This window comes from Rutidosis leptorrhynchoides, chromosome 3 (assembly GCF_046630445.1).
Source record: "Rutidosis leptorrhynchoides isolate AG116_Rl617_1_P2 chromosome 3, CSIRO_AGI_Rlap_v1, whole genome shotgun sequence".
In the NCBI taxonomy this organism is placed as follows: Eukaryota; Viridiplantae; Streptophyta; class Magnoliopsida; order Asterales; family Asteraceae; genus Rutidosis; species Rutidosis leptorrhynchoides.
Window position 1 is genome coordinate 608,521,949 of NC_092335.1, and position 6,046 is coordinate 608,527,994.

Below are 6,046 nucleotides of genomic sequence, written 5' to 3' on the forward strand. Positions count from 1 at the left end.
TTTATATACATATCAACACATAAAATGGTAATCGAATAAACTTATATATTATTAGCGATTTAATTATTATTTTAATTATATGTTTCATTAATAACCTAATTAATTACATTTATTAATATTTATTATAAAAGTATTAATATAGTTATTACAGTATTATTATTGCTACAAACAAAATGGCTATTATTATTATCAAAATTATTATTTTCATTATCACTATTAAGATTATTATTCATAACTTTACTACTAATGGTAATAATGATGATAATAATAATAAGAAGCAAATAGGTCAGCGCGCTTTGCTGCGCGAAAGTTCTACTATCAATACCATAAAAGATTTATAACTATTTGAAATACCAATACTTTATTGTGTATGCTAATGAAAAAGTGTTTCAATTGAAATGGGCGAATTTGACACATGTAGATGCCAATAACAAACATATGCGTTTTGCCTGAAGTATTAACATTTCCATAATTTGTCTCAGTCGTGAACTCGTGATGATTCCATTTGCATCCAGACGTTGTCCTGCATACGTGTCGTTTCCAAATACCATGTACTGCAAGATGTGTGCGCACTCTTTTTTCAATTCAAGCCAACAGCTTGTAAAACATAGTAGCAGTCAAGTTGCATCTGTTAAAATAAAAGCGTACGAGGCATTAATAGAACATAGAACATAAAGTATAATAATATAGAAAAAATCATAGAAAAAATAACCTAATAATGTATAACCTATAAATATAACTAAACACAAATAGAAAAAAAATCATTTAATTTATAATAGGAGCAAAAAGTAGGCTAACGTAATTCAATTGCAACTCAAACATTTCCTTATAAAAACTAAACAACTAAAACCTAACTTGAAAAAAGCATATTGTTCAGCAAACCAAGCCTCGGTCTTTCCACTAAAGTAGTGAGATACCTCGCCCATCGATTGTCAATATTGAGTTTGGATTAACCTCGAATTAAATCGGTTGGTATAAGATTAATCACTTTATCAAATTAATCTTAAATGCACTAAATACAAAGTTTCAAAAATACAGAAACCTTTTTTTAACTATACTCTACGAATGCACTAAACAAACCAAAGGCAACAATAAGTGACAATAGATAATAAACCTCCATCTTCAACCCACAACTAAACTCCTACAACAATCCTCAATCTATGACTGGCCTTTAGAAGCTGAAAACACAAACTGCAAGAATTTGAATAAATGATAAAATTGATCAGAAAAAACGCAAGGATGTTATTATAACGTGCATATGTTATTATAAGAACCTATATCATCTTGATCGCGTAATTGTTACTAAACTTGGTTAGCAATCAATAATAGAAATAGAAATTAACATATAATGAGAAAATTCGAAGGAAAATGTACCAATCATACCATCACCCAACCGAACCTTTGGGCAGCGTCACACCATCAGTGCAGTTAGTACAACAATGAAACGACGATAACTTTGTAAACAAAAATAGAGGCAAAACGGTTAGCGATTGCAAGGATGTCCTCATCTGATAATGTATAGTGTAATGTTAGTTTTAGTTAATTAACTAGAACTTAACACTAATTCCTTTCTAAATAGACTAATTTCATGGATTAATGTATAGCAAAGGAAATGAGCCCAATACCATTTCATAACAGTCACCATGATACCTTTCTAAATAAGACTTGCCAACATAAAGAAATAAAACAGCAGTTAAGTGAACTTTTGTTGAAACCATCAAAAAAAAAAAAAAAAAAAAAAAAAAAACACAAAACACATCCACAAATTTAAAGAACATATTATCATTATCTATAAAATGAATCGATTTTAATCACAACACAAATATATATGCATTTTTAACAACATCAGAAATAAAAATAAAGACAATGCATCAACATCAAGTATATATATACATAGCTACTGACTATAATAATAAACAAAATATGTATATTATATAGAAATGTGTATATTATATATATGCAGAAAAGATTGATTCGATACCTGCCCTGACGTCACCAAAAGGCTTCTCATCCCTCCGAACTACATTAAATTGTTTAACTCTTTGTTGATAACTTGATATATACGTACAACAATGTCAGCGTGATCATTATGTGTTTAAGTAGGATAATCAGAGGGGAATGAAGCTAATGTTTATCTATTAAAGTTATGATAACACTTAACAAACTCTACTAACTTGATCCGGGCTAACGAATGAGGGAGCCTAATCACCTTCTCCGCTGGAATTCGAGCAGGTTTGTAACCAAGTTCTTCAAGTATTTCCTCAAGCTATAGGAACAGCAAGTCCAAAGTCACAACATTTCATTTCCCATATTGTAACCGAAAAAGACATAATATAGTTCCTCAAGACTACCCGAAACCAACTACATACTTAATGTGATAATTATCAAAATTTGAGTAAAAAGTAGTACATTACTAACTCGATTTACAAACTCTGTGCGATAAAAGGTCTATTTTTATCGACTATCATCTAAGAGTCTTGATTTTTACAAATTATCATCTAAAGGGTCGATTAACAAAATATTAATCAAAATTTTGGTAAAGAGTGGTAGTTGTTCTAACCGAGATTAGTGGATAAAATTAGGGTTTACAAATCGAAAACATACCTCAAAATTCACCGCTAATACTTTCAAACACTCAACCGAACCGAATTGTTCCAACTTCGATTTATCGATCAAAAAGCTTACGCCTTTATTTGTTAGAAGATTATAGACTTTTAGGTATGTCAAAATAGGGAAGAGTCCGTATATATGTATTTAACAAAAGATAAAACAGCTTATGACCCTAGTCGAATTCAAAACGAAAACCGTAAAATCGAACTCCAATTCCACCCAAAAACGAAAAAAGAAGAAGGAAAAACGTACCTGGATCTCCTTATGGAGTACGCAATTGATTGCCGCCGTCGTTGGTTTGTGATGTTGAGTAGTCGTGGCGGTGGTGTTGACGGCGGTGGCGGTGGAGGTGATGTTGGTGGTAGCGGCGACGGTGGTGGTCGCTGTTGGTGGTGAAGGAGGGATTAGTAAAAGCAGCGGTTGTACAATCTACTGGAGTTGCTCTGAGTTGCAGGAGGGAGAAGACTTTAGGAACTGAAAGTAACAAATGAAAGGGGCGAGAGACTTGTAGATGTTAAGGTGACCACGGAGTAAAAAACGCCAGATAGAGCCACTCTGATTTGGAAGTTAGGGTTAGAAGAGCAGGACCAGAAGCTTCAGGTGAGGAGGAGACAGGATGCAAATAATTAGGGTGAATGAAATTATAAAAATACCCTTTTTGAATAAAAAATTTGAGTCCACAGTAAAGAAGATGTAATAATAATTAATAATAATAATAATAATAATAATAATAATAATAATAATAATAATAATAATAATAATAATAATAAAACTACCTTAAAGAAGTAGTCCTAAAAAAATGACCAGGTCCAGATTTGAACCCGCAACTTCCCGCTAACCCGAAAACAATCCTAACCATTACGCCATTTGTGTTTTTCTGAAATAACCACCATCTTAACTTCTTCTTTTTTTAACCCTTTTCTTTCATTTCCTCTTCTTCCTAAAATTAACCGAATTCACCATAATCATAACATCAACATGATTGTCCTATCATCATCATCTTATCATTATCCTTCATCATCATATCCTTATCATCACACCCATTATCATAACATCATCGTACATCGTATTACATCATCTTTATTTTTGTTTTATCATCATCATGGAACCTTACCATCATAATATCCATCATTATCATCACCATTTGACATCGCCATCACCATTATCAATAAACATCATCATGAACGTTATAATCTATCATTCGTATCTTAGTTAACACAGGGACCGAAATAACAAACAAAACCAAAAAAAAAAAAAAAATGCAGCAAGTACCGAAGTTGTTCGTGAGTTTTGGTATGTCAACGCAACTTAATTAGTTTTCAAGGAGTCCATAATTAATTCGGCCCAACATTTCTAAGCCCAACAAAATTTATCAAGCTTAGTGGGTCTTACAAGCCCATTATGTGGTTCCTTGAGTTTAAAATAAAACCAACAAATAAATCGACAGCCCACTCCAAAAGTTGTTGAGTTGTGGTCTTGGCCAGGAAAAAAAAAATGAAAGCAACAACAGCGACTTTTTTTATTTTTTATTTTATTGTATCTGTCACTCTTAGCATTCTTATCATCATTACACGTTTCCTTACTTCACCCGTTAACTCCACAGTATCGATATCATGATTACCAAAGAGAAAAATTTAAAGTGATGGTGTTTTGTTTAAGAGTAGAGTTGAAATGAACAAGATCATGATGCGAAAAAGAAACAGATAGATAGAAAAAGATACCAGGTGTTTTTCTCAATTCCATATTCTTGAAGGGTTGTTAAAATAGTGGTGTTTTGTGGGTAGTGATGGAGCTCGATGGTGCAGCTGCACTGTAGCAGCCTGTAACGGTTGCAGGTAGTGACGGTTTTGAGTAGTATTTGAACCAGAAAACGGGAATAGAAACGGAGGTGTGTTTGTGCCATGTTCGAACAGAAAAATAGAATAGAAACAGAAAAACAGGAGTGTATTAGTGGGTGGTTCGATGGTGTATGGTGTCGTGGTGGTTTCAAGAAAAGAAACAAAAAATAAGATAGTAGCTCGCAACAATGGAGGTTTCAAGGTTGAAGGTGTTAATGGGTTTAAGGTGGTGAAGATGGTTGTCGTAGATTCTTGCATCCAAACGGAAAATATAATGAGTGGTGGTGGCGGTTCATGGGTTTAGTTGTCTTGTTCGTTGCACAAAAAGAAAACGAAAGAGAAAGGTAATAAAGACGATGTTGGTGGTGGTGGTTGTCCGGTGAAGGTGGTTGCTCATGGTGATCTTGACGGTGATGGATGGTGGTCAAGGAGGTGTATAGATGATGGCTTCGGTTGACACAAGATATAGAAGAAAAGAGATAAATGGTTCATGTGTTATGTATGTATATGCATATATATAAAAGGTGATGTTAACTTAAAGAACACAGTAATCCTCAATCAATATTTAATTATCACGGATGTAATTACTATTAATCTGCCGACAGTTTATCACGGATGGCTATACCGTGTCCATTGCTAAACAGTTAACATATACAAGTGTTCCTAAAAATTCCAAATTTTTAAATTAAGTATATTTATTTATTTTGGTCATTATGGTATAAAATTCAGTCATTAACTATTAAATAAAAATTACATTAATTATTCACTCCCAACCCCCAAGTAAAATATAAGAAGTTTTAAAATTTGACAAACAACTTCTAAATATATTATTAATAAGCCTAAAATTTATAAAACTCATTTTCGAATCACCGTTTATTTTAAAATCACATAAGTTCTAATTAACTTGCTTAATATTGATCGAATGACAATTGAGTGTTCTTGTCGTTTTACTAAATAGATTCGAAATCACAAAAAATATATATTTAACATACTCTATTTATATAGATGTGTTTTAAATAATAATTATCATAATATCATATTTTATTTTTATTTTACCTAGTTTATTAAAGCATACAATTTTTAAATTATAATTCAAATACATACAATCTATATATATATATATATATATATATATATATATATATATATATATATATATATATATATATATATATATATATATATATATTACAAATAGTTATTCGTGAATCGTCGGAAATGGTCGAAGGTCAATTGAATATATAAAACAGTTCAAAAATTTTAAGACTCGGTTTAATAGACCTTGCTTATCGTGTCGAAACCATTTAAGATTTAAGTTTAAATTTGATCGGAAATTTTCGGGTCGTCACAGTATTTTCTGTGTTCAAATAATCGAAGATGTTCAAAGTCTCGCGGAAATTGAAATGGAAGAATTAGATTCCAGTGAAGATAATTCTGAATCCAACAATAACTACGACGATAATTATGAATCAGATCATTCCGAAAACTCCTCAGATGACGACGATGAAGTATCCCCGAAAACCAATCAGCCTCCTGTAACATCCCGCGTTTTTCCGTTAAATTATTTTTAACACTATTTTTTTTATAAAATCTTTCGT

At 31.7% G+C, this 6,046-nt stretch overlaps 1 long non-coding RNA gene across 2 annotated transcripts; it reads right to left on the minus strand.

The window, feature by feature from the left end:
* Nucleotides 1–1,120: 1,120 nt before the first annotated feature.
* Nucleotides 1,121–3,220, minus strand: LOC139898863 (uncharacterized). 2 transcript variants are annotated; one of them, XR_011777168.1, is made up of 3 exons: nt 2,863–3,220; nt 1,384–2,266; nt 1,121–1,191 (listed from the first exon to the last, which is right to left on the minus strand). It is a non-coding gene; the product is annotated as an uncharacterized lncRNA (long non-coding RNA). The 2 variants fall into 2 exon arrangements; XR_011777169.1 differs by having other exon boundaries at nt 1,375–2,266.
* Nucleotides 3,221–6,046: the final 2,826 nt, after the last annotated feature.